The 19,590-nt window shown below is 53.8% G+C and overlaps 1 protein-coding gene across 1 annotated transcript in view; it reads right to left on the minus strand.

The window, feature by feature from the left end:
- The window catches only part of RNF220 (ring finger protein 220), a 332,511-nt gene that overhangs the window by 125,213 nt on the left and 187,708 nt on the right, over positions 1-19,590 (minus strand). The gene's annotated exons all lie outside the window — the stretch shown is intronic.

Genomic DNA, 19,590 nt, shown 5'->3' on the forward strand with positions numbered 1-19,590 from the left:
ATGCCAGCACCAGCCCAGGCTCGGCTGAAACTGACATGATCTCAGCAATGTTTCTCTGCTGGTCTGAGGCAGGTTAGGCATGGCAGCGTGGACCTGACAGTGATCCCTCAACACAGATGCTAACAGAGTCCCCCCCCACCCCCCGGGAGTTGATGGACGCCCTTCCCATCTCCACGGCACGGCAACCCCCAAGGGAGCAAAAAGGAAAGGTGAGGCTTTGCCATTTGGTGCCTATAGCAGCTGCTCCAAGCTTTTCACGGGAACCTGCTGGTCTGTGGAGCTGCCAGCTCTCCCAGGCAGGTCAGACACAGCCTCCCGCTCCTATTCCCTTGTACGTCTGCGACAGGGTGTGGGTGACCCGGCTGGATGGGAACTCGCCAGTGTGAGAGAGACACTCCCAGTCCCAGTTCAGGCCAGCTGGATCTCACTGTGATGAGCTAAATACAGGCGCCTGCGTTCAGTCAGGGATGTGATACACAGCAGCACCAATGGGAGGCAGTGAACAGAGCTGAGGTCTGGAAATCAGGGACCTGGGTTCTGTTTCCTTGTATTCCCCCATCTGCCTCGCTGTCTGTATCCATCTCCTGTCTTCTGCAGGGACCGTCTTTGTTCCGTTTGTTCAGCACCTTGCACAGTGGGGTCCCGATCCATGACTAGGGCTCCTAGGCATTCTGGGAATATAAATAATCTTCCTGGCTCTGTCCCTGCCGCCTTGTGTGACCTTGTGCAGGTCCTTGCCTCCATGCCTCAGTTTCCCCGTCTATAAAATGTGGAATAACGAACTTGCTCTGCCACTTTGAGATGGATGGAGGAGGAAGTGCTAATCATCACCATTCATCCTGGCAGCGCCCTGGGTCAGGATCATTCTCCCCAGTGTACAGCCAGGGAAACTCACCAAGCCCCCGCAGAGAGGCAGTGGCCTGGAACCCAGGGCACGGTTCTCCCCGTCCAGAGCTGAGAAACCCCCACTGAAGGCAATGGGAATGCCTCATTTCCTGGGGTGAGGGAATGGGAATCCCAGGAACTCCTGGCTTCCAGCTCCGTTCTCAGACCACACACCTCTCCCCCTGAGCCGAGGACTCTGCGCCATAGAGGAACTGGGCACGGACTCACTTCTGCTCCGCATCAGCTTCAGTTACCAAACCTCTGCGCCTTCCAGGGCTCTGGGGAGCGACTCTGCACCTTGGCCATGACCACACACCTCGCCTGGCTGACTGATTTCAGCTCCCCTCGGGCCATTCACAAGGGCTCCAGGACTGAGGCTGGCAGCCCCACCGGAAAGGTCACGGGCTAGGACCTGACCTCGCCGTGCTGAAATTCAGCAAGTTACACCAAGAATCAACTTGATCCCACCTGGCTGACTTTATCAGGGGTCCGATCCTGAGAGGTGCTGAGTGCCTCCGACTTCCCTGGGAGTTGGGGATGCTCAGCACCCTGCAGGATCAGCTTGCAGAGAGCTCAGAAAGTCTCTTGCGCTCACGCGGCCCTTCCATTTCTCTGTTTAAGTCCCCGTTCCTACGCCAATTTCCTGCAGCTCAGAAACTTTATTGCCCCCTCTGCTAGGAATATACAGCACCTATTTAACATAAAATAAAACTCTAACACAAACAATGAAGCTACAATAAAACAGAAAAACCCACAGGCCTCCAAAGCCCCGTTTCCCAGCTGTATTAGCGACTGTGCTCGTAAGAGGGCGTTCTGAGTCCAGGTCTGATTGCTCCTGTAAGGGAAAACGTGTTTTATTGCTGCCTGTTGTCATCTAGTGTGAACCCTCCTGCTGGATTATTTATTTATGTTTCAGACATGGATCCCGTTGGTTAAATCCAAGCGAGGCAGAAATGCACAATAAAGCGGCCTGTGCTGGACACAAGGGGCTGCCTGCAACACGGCCTTCCAATCAGAAGCCAAAAGGTGCCATTTTATGGCTCCTGGGAACAGTCAGTGAATCCCTGTTAAGGGCAGAGACCTTCTCAAAGGATAAAATGTTGGTGCAAGCAGCTTTACGGGGTCCCGGCTGCTCGCCGTATAAACGGCCTGCGCACGCATTGAATGAGAGGAAAGGTTTGAAATAAGTTTGTGAATAACCTTGGCTCACCCTTGCCTTCAAACGGTACAAATAACAAGTGACCCTGCTTCTGTGGGGCTCTCAAAGCACTTTATGCAAGCCCATTAATTAAGCCCCCAGCCCCCTGTGGGGTAGGTAGATAGTATCTCACTTTTCTGATGAGGAAATTGAGACAGAGAGAGGGAAGGGACTTGTCCAAGGTCAGGACCAGAGATCGGAATAACACCGTGGAATCGATTGTCTCTTTACAGGCCCTCTTGTTTCAACCACTAGACCCCACTGCCCTCCCAGTAATTTTGAAGACGAGTAATGAACTCCCTTGCAGCTGTGATATCCTGGGATGTCTCCCTGCTTCTCCTCGTGTTTAAATAATGCCCAGAAACCAAAGCAAACCCAAACAAAGAGCGCGCGCTGACCCCGGCGGGAAAGGCCGGCATTTTAGCAATTCCAACTTCCTGCTGGAGCCGTTCCACTTTTGTATGGTGGGGGCCTGAAATAGCCCAGGAGGGTCCCCCACCGCCTGCTATTTATAACTTGAGCCCCAGCCACAAAACAATGGAGTTGTCTGAATCTCCCTCCCAAAATAAACAGGCAGCCTTTGAATGGACGGGAAATCCTGCTGGATCCCTGCTGTGGCATGCACAGCTGGACGGGTAAACACGCTGCCCTCCTCCCGCCTGCCCTGGATGCTTTCGCCATCCCTGGCTCCTGGTGGCGCTGGGTGGGCAAGGCACCCCGGGGACCCATTCCGTCTGGGACACGAACGGTAGCTGCTCTGCCGTGGGGCTCCCTTTCCCATCGCTAGGGGCGCGCTTGGGCCATTGTCTCCAGTCATTCTTTCAGGGGCTTTCAGCCAGCGGGGAGAAGGGGGGGAATTCAGCTGGGTCCACGGACAACGAGGGCAGCAGCCTGGGCCCGGAGCTGCTTGGGGAACCAAAGCGAAACACTCCCCAGCCTCTGAGCCCGTCTGAGCCCCTCTGTGCCAGCACACGGGTGCACTCAGGGCCACGGGGATGACTGCACGGCAATTCGCAAGGCCGGGAGGTAGCGAAGGGCTAAAGCGGCTCCCCTGGCCCTGGCCCAGCCCAGAGATGTAGGCTACAGGATCCTTACCTGAAAGCTGGGGCTATTCAGTGGAACCTGCCTGGTGGCTTCCCCTCTCCCAGGAAACCACCGTCCTCTTCCAGGCTCTGAGTTAAGCTCCATGGCAGTCCCTGGAAAGACTCTCCCTGACTTCACCGGGACTTGGATCGGGCCCTGTGTCCCCAACCCCAGTCTCCCGGTCCAGGCCAGCTGGAGAAAAGAGCCGCGGTCCCCTCCACTGCCAGCGACACTAATTGTTTTGTAACAAACCGGCCATGCTGCTGCACGCTGCACCCGCTCGGACCGCGGGGCGGACAGCGGGGCGAGGGCCTGCCGCCAGAGCTGACGGAGGGTCTCCATCAGGGCTCAGCAGTGCGGGGCCTGTGACACACAGCTGAGCATGACGGGCTAGGGCTCCATGGCAGGGAGGGAAAGACCCGGCCGGTGCCAGTCTCGCTTTTAGAAGAGCTGCTAGGAGGGAAGGCGACAAGCAGTGGGGCGGGGGAGCCGTTGACTCCACAGGGCAGCGAGGACTCCCTGCGCACGGCTCCCAGCTCTTCAGGATTCACGGTAAACGGGGAGCGCTACAGAGGCCAAAGATGTGTTGCCTCTTTGCACGGCCAGCTGCCAGCACCCCCAGCACAGCATTCCCTGGCCACAGGGCCCAGACAGGCTCCCACCCTCTGATCTCTTCCGTTGTCCCAGGGCCACCACGCAAGGCTAGAGAAGGGGGCAGCGGATCCCGCGTGTGACAGCTTTCGTTTTCGGAGGGGCTGTGACACCCTCCGCTTGGCAACAGCCCGGTCCAACCTTTCCACAGCCAGGGGCTGCCGGGGCGATGGCCGCCCCGAAGACAGGGAGTTCGGCTCTGGGATCTCAAGCAGGGAAGTCTGACCCACGGCAATTCAGAGCTCGGGAAATAAATCCAGTCCACTGGGGGGCGGCGGGAGAAAGTGCATCTGCCTGTGACAGGCGCTGCCCAGAGCTTCCCTCCGGGGCCAGACCTGCCCATGAGGAGGCAGGCAGTGCCCCCAGCTCCACTCTCATACCTGTGCCAAGCAGCCCCTGGGAGAGCCTGAATGGTTCTTTTCAGGCTTTGTTTTTGGCAGCTGTGTTTTTGTTTCCCTTGCCAATCCCCCCCCCTCCAATGCTGTAGGGCTCAGCTCCAGTGTTTACCTTCCTCAGCTCTGCTGCGTTTCCCCCGTTGCTGACTCCCGGCTTGCTAGTGCCAGAGAGATGAAAAGGCAGAGCCTGGCGCTCCTGCTGTTTGCGTGGTCTCTGAGGCGCTGAGGAAATGTTTAACTTTAAGTGTTGAAACTGAATATTTCCTGCCCTGAAAGCAGCCAGTTCTCGATACACAAACGAACCCCCGCGCTGTGGAATTTTTCCGCAGGCCCCTTCAAAGGGAGCCTGCGCATGGATCACAAGCCAGGCGGCTACTGAATTAATACGAATGCACTCACCTCTCCCTTCTGCAGCCTGGGGGCTAGAGCCTTGGCTGGGTTATGCTGATGTAAATCCACAGCAATTCCACTCATTTCCATGGTGTCACTTCTGATTTACACCGGTGTGACTGAAAGCAGGATGGGGTCCCTGGGCCCTGAACTTTGCTTAGATATCTGGGAAATGGGTTTGATTTGCTACATACTAGACACAAGCGCAACTATCCAATGGGGACTAGCAGCGAAGGGAGGGAGTCAGGACTGAGGGGCGCGGGAATAGCTCTCTGCGTGTGGGAACCCAAGGCTGGGATAGGTGGGACTCAGCCCCGAGGGACATCAGCAGAGCTGGGTCGGGGGGAACTCAGGGCTGGGATAGCAGGGGGCTGCGGGTCGGCATGGAGGGGCATCGGCAGAGCTGCATGCACACCCCCGAGTGTCAGCATGCTGCTGACGGGATTGGCTGAAAGAAACTCCTTCACTGCTACCGAGCAGAGAGAGACACACAAGAAGGCGATTCCTCCTCTCGGAGACGTGGGACAGCGAAGTTCCCAGCCTTCCTCTGCTTTGTCTGAGCTCAGAATTGCCCCTGAACGCCAAGTAAAATTCCCTCCACTTAGCTTAAAAAAAAGGGAGCCTCTCAGTGAATGAAATGGAGCATATTGGCGGTACGGGGGAGGGGGCGGGGGGCTCTGATGGCTAACCAAATAGCTCATTTAAGGCAGTGCCTAAGGCTGAATTCCTACAGGCCCTGTCCAGTTCCCATGGTGATGGATGAGCTGGGTTCCTAAGGCAGCGTTATTACCAGATCCCAAATAGCAGGAGTAAACACTGGGATCACACCAGACTGGGGAGCTCAGAGCGAGGCCGGATCAGCACCCATCTCCAGTAGCCAGCCAGCTAAAACCACAATGCAATCCACCCTCACTGGCGTGTCATGGGACGGGAACCATGCAAACGCAAGGGTCACAGAGAGCTTTGCAAGGGTGGGTGAGTGTCTTTATCCCCACTGCACAGATGGAGAAACTGAGGCATTCAGAGGTGAAAGGAATCCACTAGGTCACACGGTGAGTCAATGACAGACCGATGACTGACTCCCAGCCACCTGCTCCAAGCATGAGATCTCACTCTGTCCTTGATCTGGAAATAGAACCCAGGAGTCCTGACTCCCAGCCCTCCCCCCACTGCCCTAGCCACTCAGCCAGGGCCAGGAATCCTGACTATTATAAATATCCAGACCATACAACTGGATAACCAGAGCCCCTAGAGCCGCAGGGAGGTTCGACATGCCTGAGAGAAGAGACTTGGCCGCCATGCCGATGGGCACTGTAGAAAACCCTAGAATAGTTTAGAGAGACGGACGCAGGAACAAGCTGCCTATTGGCTAATGCTCCCCCACTGTCAGTAGCATGACATTCACCACATGGACAGCTGCCCTCCTCCTCGCCCACACAAATCAACGCTCCCCCAAGCACAGCTTTCTCTAACCGGAGCGGGCAGCAGAGTCACAGGCTCCATGAATGTCCTGGCAACTTTTGTTGTACTTTACGTGGGAGGCTCTCAGATGCTAACCCTGCTGCCAGCGGCACAAAATCCTAAAGCAGAAAGATCAGCAAACCCGGAGCCGTTCGGAAGAGTCGGGAGAACACTGCAAACAATGCCGTAGGAGTATCGGGCAATAAATGTGCTTTGGCGGACTCTGCTCTCTTTTGTGTCTGGGAATGTTGGTGGGGTCGAGTGTTGTTAGCAGGTGAGCGAGGAACGCCAACTTCAGACTCACGCCCGCCAGTGCACGCGGACAGCAAAACCGGGAATTGTTTTCGGTGGGCGTTAGCCCAGAACGACCCACATCCAGTCAGCCAGCAGAAACAATTCCACGTGACTTATGTAACAAGCGGCATGTCAGCCACTAGGTAAATGAAAGCCACAAGTAATTCTGAATAAACAAAGTCGAGAAAAATCATGGACCAGTTCATTCCAGGAACTTAGTAAGATGCAAAATTAGTTGAATAAATTGTTTGCAATTCCATCATTTGCTAAGAACTACCATCGGCTCATCTAGTCCTACCCCAGCCAGTGCATCTCCCCAAGCCTTCGTGTTTAGGTGCATAAATTGGTGCCCACACGGTAGGTTCAGGTGGGCAGTGGGCTGAGTTGTTCACTACAGTGTTTTGCCCATTCTACTTGGAAGTGTCCCAGCGATGGGCCTCCTACCTCCCCGCAGGGGAGATGTTTCCTCCGCACAGTAGATCTCATCGCCAGGACATCTTTCCTTATACTCATTTGCTATTCTCCCTGCCTTTGTCTCATCCCACTGAAATTTCTTTATGATCAGAAAACTCCTTCCCCCTATTTAATTGTTGGGTAGCCTGAGCCATTTTCCAGTAGCATGAGTGCAAAGATCCCCTGCAGCTGAGACGCCGCTTCCATTTCATTTCCTTATTTTCGCCTTCTTTTTCTATGTTAATGCTCTAACACTTAAAATCAATCAAAATCATTTGACCTGAATCGCCTCTGAACAAAAAGAGCCCCGTGCTGGGACCTGAGGCCCGACAGTTTACGCCGCATCCTTGAGCTATGCCTCTCGGGCTGTGCTGAAACCAGGTGGGTGGTAAAGGGTCGTGGCGCTGACACGGCCTCCCTACGGGCCTCAGCACGGCAAGTGCCTGTAACACGCCCCCCCACGCACGCAGACACGTTTCCGCAGCGATTATTTTCTGTTCCGTGATGGGCCTGCTGTTATTTGTGCACTGATAGCAGATATCTTTCGTGACGAGCCTCCTTCCCTTCCAGCTCAAAAAACAATCATTCAAAGCAAGCCGCATATCAGCTTCGAAGCAGCCCAACGCTGGCTCTTTCTCCCCGGGAACGGGGCATGCCAGCCCCTGAAAGCCGCGTGGCGGTGTGCGAGGCCGTGACAGTAAGTGGCGGTGAAGGGGCTGCGCGGAACTGATGGCAGGAAGATAATAACACAGCGATTAAAGGGGAGATGGCCGATGTGTCAGCACAGAGCACCTCCGAATAGCACCACAAAGACATGGAGGAGCAGAAACTATGTGGTAATCAAGTGACAGAACATAAATAACACTGATCTTCGCTTCGTGTGTTTGAGTCTCTTGTCAGCATATCCCTGGCTGTGGATTTGGACGTACAAGGCTATTTGTTGGCCTGTGCTTTAGGGAGAAAGCACTGTCTCCGTGGGGGTTTCCGATGCTTTTCTTAGGCCCCGATTCTGGGTGGGGATCAGCTGACTTCAGTGGGAGTGAGTTGAGGACCTGCGACACTTCACAGGACGGAGTCGCTTCGCTCCGATTGTGTTCCAGAGCACTGCCGCGTGAACCTGCACACCTGGGGCTCCACGAACCCCAACCGCGCCTCAGCCAAGTGCAGGCGAAGGAAACGTGTCCCTGCACTGAGGCGGGCTGCGGCGGGTGATCGCTGGTCCGTGGCACCGGATCTGGAGGCAGCGAATGCTAATGAGCGTAGGGTCGGCTGTGGTGGTGTCACAGGGATAAGTAACACCCTCAGAGGAGCACAGCCTGTTCTTCGTCCTGCCTGAGATGAGCCCCGCGGTGGCATTCATCCACCGTGCAGATCTGACTCTTCACCCCCAGGCCTGATTTGTCCAGAGGACACCTTGACTTCTCCACTTTCTGTGCTCTCCCCTTCTACGGTTTCTCCCGTACGAGGCCATTGCTCATACCCCTTCTCCTGGTCCCAGACCTGATCTCAGCTAGACTGGTAAACCCGCAGTACTTTTGCAGATGGCAGCGAGGTGACTCCAGATTAACACCCTGCTAACTGGGCTCGGAATCTGGCCCGGCGGGCATGCATGCTACGGCTTCAATGATCTGAATGGCAGGTGCTCACCAAGTACGTTCAGATGGTGCAGCGGATTCTCCGTGTGACTACCAGACGCTGCTGTGGATAACGGAGGCTGAGCTGCACAGTCATTCTGGGGAGGCGGGAAAGTTGCTTTTGATTTTAAAAAATCTTTTGAGGAGTCACTTATTAGTATTAATGAGTTTGTTACGGGCACACCGAGAAGGCCCTAACAGAAACTTGGGTCCCACTGTGCCAAGCCCCATGGAAACACATAATAAGAAGCCATTCCTGCCCTGCGTCTGAAGGTAGAAGACAGAAAGGAGGCATTAGCCCCATTTCACAGAGCGGGGAACGGCAACAAAGAGAAATGAAGCGACTTGCCGAAGTTCACACGGAGCTGAACATTTAATTCGGGTCCCCTGAGTCACAGTCCTGTGCCACAACCCTACCCCTCCCTTCCCTTTGTAGGGCCTTAGGGTGCTGAGCTTATCTCGCTACGCCTCTGGTTTATCAAGAAAACATCTGTTTTCCTCTTGCGCTAGGGGGCCAATGGGGAAAAGATTGCTAAAATATTGATTTTATTAGTGCGCCTTTTTGTTACCATCTTCCTGTACTTCACAGATGGGTTACCAGTGCAGCTGCTTCTCCGGATAAACATGGTCATTTAATTGGAAGGCCCAGATACTCAGCTGGGGTAAACCCAATTAGCACCAGATGAGGAGCTGGTCCAAAGTGACTGCATGTGGCGACCATACATTATAATAACGTGCTGTACTTGTCCAGAGCTTTCTCAGCTGGTGACTTTAGGAGCACAGGAACTGCCTGAGTGGATCAGATCCAAGGTCCAGCTCGTCCAGTCTTGTATGTCCAGTGGCCCCATGCTGCAGAGGAAGGTGCAAGAAACCCCTTCGTGGTGAAGAGAACCCAAAGCCCCGACACTCAATCTGCAGACACCACAGCTGCCCATCGCACGATAGAGGAAGATGGATTGAGCTGGGCAATAATTTAAGAAACTGAGTGAGTCTGTACATCCAATCACTTTACAAATCAGGGAAAAGGGAGAAGGGAGGGGTGGGGGGAAGAAGTGAAAAGGCCGTGCAGGGAAATGCATCACAATTACTGTCTGGGCTCTAATGAGGAGCCTGTCATGAGGCTGTCATCCTGCGGAAAGCCACCTACTCAGAAAGATTCAATAAAAAAGTAGCAGAGAGATAAAAAAGAGATATATTTCAGCCCTTGCTAATATTCTTTTCATTTGTCCCAGCACAAAATAAGATACTGCACTTAACCGGCTCGGTTAAAATGAAAAGCGGGGGGAGCGGCGTTGATCAATACCACTAAAAGCCGGGCGACACGGTGATGGAGTGCAATTTTTTTGTCTGTGCTGAAGCATAGCAGAAAGGCCCGGGTGGTGTAATTTATGATTTGCACGCACGCCGGCTAACTAGAGGCTGACAAGACAATGAATTCTCGATGAGAAGAGCGCAGGCCTCGGAAAGAAAAGAGAGGAGGAAAGGGGGAGTGCGGCAAAGATGGGAAAGGGAAGAGAGGAACGGGCCAGCGGAGCTGGGACAGGCGCCGCCCCATCTCACCAGTGCTTCTCGTGTACTCGGCACTGGCGCGAACCGGCAACACGTCGCTTGCACTTCCAGGCAAGGAAGAGAAGCTTGGAGCCTGCCCTTGTCTCCCCTGCCGTCCCCTCTCCCTGGTTATCGGCTTGTCCAGCTTTTCCAGCTCCTTGGCATACATCTCGCCAACCCTCAGGGCCAGACCGCCTTGGGTGTGTGGCATCAAGGGTGCCGTGTTCTGTCTGTCAACGGCCAGCAGTGAATGCCCCGCGGGGAAACTGGTGTCAATCTGGAGGAGGTGCCCCTTGCCCAGACAGGGGCGATTTCAGGAATGGGCTGGGGGCACGGAGGGGTGGAGCAGAGCTAAGCCGATCCTCTGCTGGCTGCTCCAGCTGACGCTAAGATTGAGCCTGGTGGACGCAGGGTCCCCTCCTCTGCACTGAGCAGAGCCGACGCTGGGGAAAACGGAGCCCTCCATCTTCTGTAACCAGCTGCCTCATTGCCAAAATATTTAGGCGCCCTGGGCAAAATCTTGGCCCCGCTGAAGGCAGCGGAAGCTTTAGCATGAGCTGCTGTGGGGCGAGGATTTCATGCCCAGATGGGGCTGCCAGGAGAAGGGGGAGAACTGGTTTCCCCATGAAGTTAGAAACGTTGGGTTCCTCTCCCCCACCCGGCCCTGCATGTGCATTCTGCAAATAGCATCCCTCTGATTCGCCTTTGCTTGGCCGAAGCGTCTCCGGCTAGAACAGCAGAAAACAAGACACGCCGGGGAGGCCTCTGGAGAGTCAGTTGAATTCAGGTCTGAGAATTGAGCAGGGCAAAATCCGGAGAGTCCGGGACAATAATGAAAGGGGTGTCGGGCAGCCATGCATTAGGTGACTCGGGGGGTTGGAAATGGGATGTGGAACATTTCTCTTCTACGGCTGCCATTCCCCCCCTGCATGATAGCGAAGAGCCAGAGGTCGCAGGAGACCCTCCACTCCTCACTGGCGGGACCTCGCCTGCCACACCATCGAATAAGGGTCCCTGCAGAGTCAGCTGGGGGCTGGGTGGGTCCGCTCAGCCGCCCTGCCCCGCTGGGAGGACCCCGTTTCATTTTCTGCATTTGGTCTCTTGTTCTGGGTCAAGGTTAAATGGGGCTGGTCCAAAAGGCCTCCTTCCTGTCCCACAAAGGGAACTACGGGAGGAGCTAAAGGCAGGAGGTGGCTGTTTAACGCGGAGACCTCCGCGCCTGGTCATGGAGAGCTCCCAGTGGCTGGAATGAAGGACACGAAGATGCCCTGCAGGGTGGGAGAGCAATGATAAGGTCACAGATACGTGGAGCCTCTGAGGAAACAGGATCTCAGACTCTTGGCTCCAGGCTGTCCTCCTTCTGGGAATTCATTCTCTGTTTGGTGCTGGCACGTCCCCGTGCCCAGGATATCCATCTCTCGGGGCCTCAGCTGGCCCTCATTCCTGCAGTACTGGACAGCCCATCCCCTTCCAGGCAGTAGCTTGTGAGACTGTCATTCTTGGAGCAGGCCGAATGGTGCAAAAGTGTGACTGTGACCACTCCTTCCAATCCTGGACAGTGGCTGGGTTCACCGGGGCTCACCCCCCCCACTAGTCAGCGCGTGCAGAGCCGAGCAGGCACAGGGAAAGCCCAGCTCCACGAGCCAGGAACTCCTGCTCGGTGGCTTTGAGCAATTCACGACGCTCCTTATTTTCCGAAGTGCCCAGTAGCGCCTCCATTTCTGGGAGTCCCACTGGAGACCCCCAGGGCTTCAATTGCACCGGCAACTCCAGCCCAAGTCAGTGCTCAGACTCCAGACACCCAGAACGAGCGGCCCCCCTTGGAAAATGTTGGCCGTCCCCTCTGACTCCCCATCTGTCCCACGGAGCGAACGAGACCGGTCGTGGGCTCGGCGAACGTTTGTAAAACGCTCTAGAGGCTAAAAAGCTCTAAGAGCCAAAGTGCCGCTCTGTCACGGAAACAGCAGCAGAGGCACCACGTCGGGTGCCAGTCAGACTGGGCCACGAGCCGGCAGATGGTAGCCTCGGGCTAAGGGATTGAGGCAAATTCACCAGCACCTGTATGGGTGCTGGTCTCCATTTCAATAGAAGGAGGAAACGCCAATTTAAAAAGTATCCACGATGCGATGCAGCCACTAGCAAAACGACCCTGTGGGGGAACAATCCTGCCTTGGCTCCGGGGAGGGATTAAATGGGAACTTTTCCAGCTCCATCCAGTTACTTCCCTGGGGCTCACTGCTGCAGCATCTGAGCCCTTCTCGAGAGCCCCCAGGACAGAGGGTGAATTCCTCACGAGGTTACCAGCTGCTGCAGCATTGAGCTCCGTGTATCCAGTGAGTCCAGGTCTCCCTGTGTCTCTGGGTCGCTGACTAAAGGAACCGGGTGCATCCTGAGAGACAAAACAGCTGGAAATGGGCCCCCAGGAAAAGTCCTGCCCCCATTCGGGAAGGGGTGACCAATGCCCCGTCTCCTTCCCTGTGCCTGGGTGCAGCCTGGCGCTGTGAAAGCGGCACCAAGAAGGGCTCCAGCACCTTTCACAGCAACTCCAGCCCTTTCCCTCAACACATCTGTGCAGGCAGCCTCACCGCTCCCGTGTCCTTGACTTAAAGGCAGCCTGTTCGGTTGGTGATATTCGGATATGCCTATAATTTGAAAGGGCGACGGGGCAGAGTCTTTTCCTGCCTCCCGTTCCCTCCTCCCCACTTTCCTGGTCCGCACCCTCCTCCCTCGGGTGCGTGCGGCAAGGGGCACATATCGAAAACACAGATATTGAACTGTCAAAACTGTTTCCTACAAGAAAATAGATTCATCAGCTTGCGGCAGGCAGGGTCAATGCCACGTTCTCCCCCTGCGCCAGCACCCGCACATGTCGGCGCATACCCAATGCCTCTTCGCAGCACCGCCACTTTAGCTTGTAGCTCAGGGCCCTTAAGTGACTTTGAGAAATGGATAATCGATTATAATTCCATGGGCCTCTCTGCAGATTTATCCGGAGAATGTATAAAAGCCAGGGCTTGGGAGAAGCAGGTCCTTCCAGCCAGCACGTCAATTGCCTGCACACTCTCCCCGGCTCAGAAAATCGCATCCCAAGCACGACTTTGTTTAATCCATCAGTACACAATCAATGCACTCTGTAATCAACTCTTGATCACTTAATTTTACACATGTTGGCTGAATCCCTTTGTTTAATCACTAGATCAAGCTGCATTGTTGCGCTGCCCCCTCCCTGCTACACGCTCCCCAACCCAGGCACCAAACACAACCCAGCGCCTTCATTTCACCTTGAGGAAGAGCTACCGTGAATTTAGAGAGCTTTTAGATGGGCTGGAAGAAAGAAAGAAAGAAAGAAAGAAAGAAAGAAATTGTTTTTCTGATGTCATGTTCTTCCCAGAACTTGCCCAACCATTTTTACTTGCATACAAAATTACCCACTGAGATTTAAAAAAACAAAAATAACCCAGTTGTTGGTGCCTGACAAACAAAGGACTGAAGGCGCCAAGAGACAAAAGAGCAGCTGTTCTCTGCGTGGGTCTGACCACTCCCGGGATGCTACGCAAGCAGGTGACAGCCAATATCGTGCGTGCTTCCACGGCTTAGCAGTGGCAAGTCCAGCTTCTTCCTCATCGCTCATTGTTTCTATTGCGTTAGTAGACAAGATGTGGCAGATGCTCTCCGAACACAGGTCCCTGCCCCGTGGAGTTCACCACCAAACCCAACATACTGCAGCAATGGCTCTCAAGCCTTCCCATACTGGGGCAGCCCCAGAACATCTCTGGCCTCTAAGCAGGGTCCCTCTGCCATTTAGCAATAAGGGAAGAGCAGGGGCTTCAGGACCCGCAGGTTGAGAACCCAGCTAATACAGCCAAGCAGCATTTTTGCACTGTTTGTACCTCCAGGATGACTCCAGTTGTCCCTCCCCAAATGCATGCTACAAATGCACACAACTGGGTCAGGTTCCAGCAGGCAGCTCATAGGCTGAGATGCCGGAAATGTGTTGGGTTTATTTCCTTAACACCCAGGGGCTCACAGAACCATCTTCAGCAGGTGTCTGTGACAAACGTTTGTAAAACACGATTTAATGAGTACCTGAAATCTTAGCAGAAGGCAGAGCAACTATTTGGTATTCAAAATTTGAGCTGCTTTGATTGGATATGTAGGTCACATGGCAAGTTTCTGATGCCTAATTGGATGAGTGATAACACTCACAAGCTTGTTTCCCCGTGCAAAATCCACCTTTTTAAAGCAACCTCACCTCTGCCTCTGGTTTTGCACGCGGAATTGTTGTTCACACTCACTTGCATGCACAAATGATAGACTCTACACCAGCGAATAGGATCTGTGAGTGCAAATGGCAAGTGCGTGTGCAAATGTTAGCTTTGCATGGGAAACGCACACAGAGCAGCATGTTTACAGCGAGAGGTCATGGCTCGAAAAGCAGGCCCATATGTTCAAAGAGAATTCCAGCTACTTTCTACAGCAGGAGGCCTTCAAAGAGCCCCTGCGGTTACTCACTTCTCAGCACGGAAAGTTTGTACAAGACGGAACACAAATAAATAATTGACAGGTAAAAGATAGGTGATGCAAAAAGTTAGATGCAAATTTTACATCTCACAATAGCCAGCTCTGCTTTTATTGGTCCCTAAGTATAAACTATAAATAAAATAAGCCCAACCTTTATATTGTCAAACTGCATTTTTTTAAAAATATTTGATTGGATTCAGTGCACCAAGGGGAAAAGCAGTCCCTGGGACATTTCACATCAGCCCAGGTCAGTCAGTAGAATATAAATGGGATAGCTGGACAAGTGGAGTTTAATCTTGGGATTCTGCTGACAGGTACAAACTACTCATGCTTTGCTTTTGTGGCTTATATCCTCACCAGAAACTCTTAATAGAGAAATAGGTCATTTATCAAACAGGGTACTCTCTGCTGCTCCCACTGAAATCGGGGGGTGGACGAGAGGAAGGATGGTGTAGTGGTTAGCAACTCTGGTGATCCCAGTTCAATTTCCTCATCCACCACAGACTTTCCCTATGGCTGTAGGCTCAGCGCCCCATCTATAGAAGGGTAATAACGGTACTTCCCTCTGTCACAGCACCGTTGTGTGTGTCAAAGACTGGGAAGAGGTGCTCAGATGCCGCACGGATGGGGGACAGTGGCTTAGAATGAAAAGAAAAATCTCCGTTCACGTAAATGGGAGCCGGGTCGGGCATGCTGATCTTCTCTGCTTTATTCTATAACCCCTTTCCATTCTCTCTCATTCTCTCTTTCTTTCTATTGATAGTTCATAGGTTCTGTATCAGAATATCAAAAGCAGCTTGCGCTCACCTAAAAATCCACATGGACATTTCAGCTCGATTCACGACGGTAACTCCTGCCCACCACACTGGGGTTGTATCACGTTGAGATGAGGACTTTGGCCCTTAGATTTTAATAGTGCATTGATTCTGATGTTCCCCAACCCCAGCCTCTGTTTCCTGGTAGGAGACAGGGAATAGCTCTGACGACGCCCATCGCAGGGCTCAAAGACCACAGGGGCGGTAGGATCCCAGTCTAGGGTTCCTTGTCCACAAAACCCTGTTTGCAGAGCTCACACCTCATGATCTGTTTGGGGTTCATGCTAAATGCAAAGTGAAATGCAGTCCAGATGGTCTGGTTTCCAACAGAAATCAGGAACTGGCCCAGGCTTGCTCCAAACTGGGTGCACCTGGCCTGCGTTTGGGGTCTGTAATGTGCCCTGACACCAGGCCACTCTCACCTGCTTTCGGTTCAGGGGCAAATTACGGCTGCCCCATGGCCAGTGAGCCCCCTTCACCATCCCTCGCCCACTGCTCCCCGACTGCAGACCACACCACCAAGCTTTAGGGATCTCTGCTCCTAGAGTGTCTGTGTGGGGCTGACTGAGTGGGCGTGGCCAGGCAGGATGGGGGTGTGGCCATTGGGGGGCACCCTCCACTCCTGCAGGGACAGCACTGGTTATATACACCTGGTTGGTGCCTGTACTCCACACACTGCACCCTGCCTGGCACGTCTCCCTCTGGCACAGCTCTGCCTGCAGGGGCCTTACATGGCCAAAGAGTGGACTTCTGCCAAGCAGGAGGCTAATGGCATGGAACAGAAACACCAGACAATGACAGGCGAATACTCAGAATGGCCCGTGTTTATATTCCAGTGGTAATGCCTAGAGACCCCATCCAAGACCAGGGTCCCGTCACGCGGGCACGGCACAGACCCATAGTGAGAGAGTCCCTGCCCCAAAATGCTTACCGTCTCAACAGACAAAGACAAGTGGGGAAACTGAGGCACAGAGTGGCGAAGGGACACAGCAGGTCAGGGGCAGGGCTGTAAATAGAGCATTGGTCTCGCGTCTCGCAGTCCCCTGGGCCCCAGAGGCCCTACTCCGATAAGGAGAGAAATGACCATGGCCAATGAGAAACTTTGGCCACAGGATGGAGAATCCACCACCTCCAAGGGACAAGTGCTTCTGGCCATCCACATGCCAGCACAGCCAAGCACCATTCAAATAGCCTTACATTGTTTTCTAGTGCCGGGGGAGGGAAGTAAGGAAAAAAACAACCTGCCAAGGGCTAATTAATATTTAATTTACTGCAAAATGTACTTATTATTCCCAAGTAATTGGCCGACTGCACAGCTGTGACCACTAATGAATACAGAGAGTGGGAGGCCAGAATTCAGGTGGAAGGGGGGAGTGCAGATAAGGAAGCATGAGGGTGTCATGAGCTTTGATCAGCCCATACTGCTCCGCTTTCATGTGCATAATAAGAAAACTTCAACGGCTTTGATTGTTTTGGTTTTTTTAGATCTAAAAATGGCTGCATTCCCGCTAATGGATTGCGTTTAGCTTATGCACTGTAATCGCCCTATTACCGCGGCAACTCTAACGAGGGGAAACGGAAAAAAAAAAAAGACTTTGGAAATAGATGTCATTTGCAAATAGGTTGTTGAATAACACTGCAACGCGGCCGGAACGCAGAGAAAACAGGCAATTCCTGCTTGTTGTGATTCCTGCATAGATTCCCGATAACTCATTGTCCCTGTCTCTAATTCTGCTTCTCACTCCACGATCGAGCTATTGGCTCATTTAACGCTGAGGATGGGAAATATTGTTTTAGTTGCTAATAGCGGAGTGGCTTGCTTGCCACACAAGGTGGATTTTACAACGGTTCTTCCTGACAGCTTATTCTGCAGAGAGGGCTCATTTCCCCCCCCACGAGCAGAGTGCTTCAGCCGGAGGTAGGTGGTGCCCAAGCCTTTTGCTGGCTCTCTGCACAGGGGTGAGTTTCACCCTGAGAGCTCTGGTCCTGCTAATCCTCTGAGCCGTGACACACACACGAAGGACGTGTCCTGGGGTCTGAGCCCGCCAGTTGGCTGGTGAGTTTTGCTCCCTTTGGAGGCTGTCACTTAACATACGGCCCAGTCCTGTGCATGCATGACCTGGCTTTTTGGGACGGAGGGCCGCTCTCACCGGATGTGCCCTGGGTTCACCTAGCTTGAGGCAGCTTGGCCCAGTGCACAATGGAGGGGATGGAGAAATGCACCTCCCCCCTGGAAGGAACTGCGGAGACACTTGGGAAGGGGAGTGGAAATTCTGTTCATTTCTCACTGGCTGTGGCCGCCCCCACTCCACACCTGATCTGTCTGTCCCCGTCCTCTGCTCCTGCTGCAGGGGTCACATAGGCAGCAGTGGCTGTAACCTTAGTGCGCGGGAGGAGAACAGGGTTGGGACTATTTTCCTGTCTCACTCTGCCTCAACCCAGTTCTCTTCCCTAACGTGTGTCTTTCGTGACTTTGTATCCAAAGGCTCCTGCAGGTTTACAATGGCGTGGAAAGCTCAGGGCAACTTCCCAGCTCGGGGTAAATCTGGAGACAGTCCATTGTTCGCCCCAGTGAAGTGACGTCCAGTGTAAGCAAGTGCAGCACTTGGCAACTTATTGCTTCTCAGCGTCGAAGCTTGTCCAGTGTCCCTGTTCGGAGACACTCCATGACGGCTGCCTGCCGCCGCCCCCTCACACGGCTCTGCACTCTCAGCGGGACGTGGTTTCTTTGGCTAAAATAAAGAACTAATCAGTCGCTGTCCCGGGAAGATCTCCGTGGCGGCGAGGCGCCCTGGCGCTCACAGAAGGAGGCTAAAAGCATGGTGGGGAAGGGAGTATTCAGGGCTAACCGTAAGAGTGAAGACCACACAGGCTGCAGTCATCCCTGGAAGGCAGTGACAGACGGGAGGGAATTCAAAGCTGAAGAACCGAAATGATCAGGGGGACGAACGGCGAAAAGAGCTAAATCTGGCTTGCCTATGGGAGGACTTAAGCTCTGTGCCTCTGTGTGCATGGGTCTCAATGAAGACTGAGGCTTACCAGCTCGCTGGGGCGGGGACCATCTCCTTGTTCTGTGTTGTACGGAGCCTAGGCCAGTGGGGCCCTGATCCACGACTGGGGCCCCTACGAAGAGAAGGAGGAGGCAGAGACAAGACTGTTCTCGACCACGCTCTGAAAGGCAGAGAGGCTGAGGAAGGAGAGGGTTGTACTGGCTGGCTGTAGGGTGCTTGGCTTGAAGCCGTGGGATAAAATAAAGAAAAAGGAAATGTTGGGCGAACACTGGGAAATGTTTCCCAACGGTGAAGCCTATTCGGCAGTTACACAGCCTCTCCGAGAGAGGGGAGGGGTGGGAGCCCCCCCGGCTTGGGACTTTTCAGTAGACTTTTCAGTAGACAGAGTTACCTGGCAGGCGCACAATCACATGCATTCTCAACCCGGGGGTCCCGGTGCCCCTGCCCGTTCCATACTGCTACATCGGAGCGGGGGTCCTCGCTAGATCCTGGCTGGGTCAGAGGGGGATCCCGGTATGGAAAAGCTGGAGAACCACTGGTGTCGACTACCGGAATACACTTTAAACTCCAGGCCTTGGCTGTGTCTGAAATGGCTGCAGTTAGTTTTGAAAGCAGCTCGCACTCTACTTCCTGACTGCACGTTGCACAGGATACCCTGAGTAAAAGTGTAACGGCAGCAGAAAGCGACACGCGACCGGCATAGAGAGTAACATTACGGGGGGATGTGTCAGCACAGAGTCGTGTCGGCACTGAGGAAAGTACACAACCCACACAGACAAAGGGCCAATTTCTCAGCTTGTTTCTTTTATGTACGAATGAAGTGAAACATCCCTTCCTGCAGAACTGGAGGGGAGCTGAATGCGGAGCAAAGAAGCTGACAGAAATCAGTGGTTTGGGGAATAGCTTGCCTCACTCTGTTATTCTTCCAGGGCGAGATTCCCTCGGTGTGAAGGGCCTGCTCAGGCCTGGCCATCGCCACGTTCTGCCTATGCCCTGTATGTGACAATGGGAGATGAGCAGTGTGGAAAATCTGGGCCCAGTTGCGGGTGTTGAGCATGTAAACATGTGGCCCATAGGGTGTGTGACATGAAATTGAGCTGTTCTTATCAGACCCGGCGGAGGGCGGGCAGGCAAGCAGACAGACAGACAGACCTGTTCATTGCACAGCAGACACACACCAGACAGCCTACTGGCAACACAACAGCTAAGATGCAGAAGGGTTTGTGAGCACAACAGCTCCCCAGCGGAGCC

This window comes from Emydura macquarii, unplaced genomic scaffold (assembly GCF_026122565.2).
Source record: "Emydura macquarii macquarii isolate MOO-44397 ecotype Brisbane River unplaced genomic scaffold, CSIRO-AGI_Emac_v2 contig_2805, whole genome shotgun sequence".
Taxonomy (NCBI): Eukaryota; Metazoa; Chordata; order Testudines; family Chelidae; genus Emydura; species Emydura macquarii.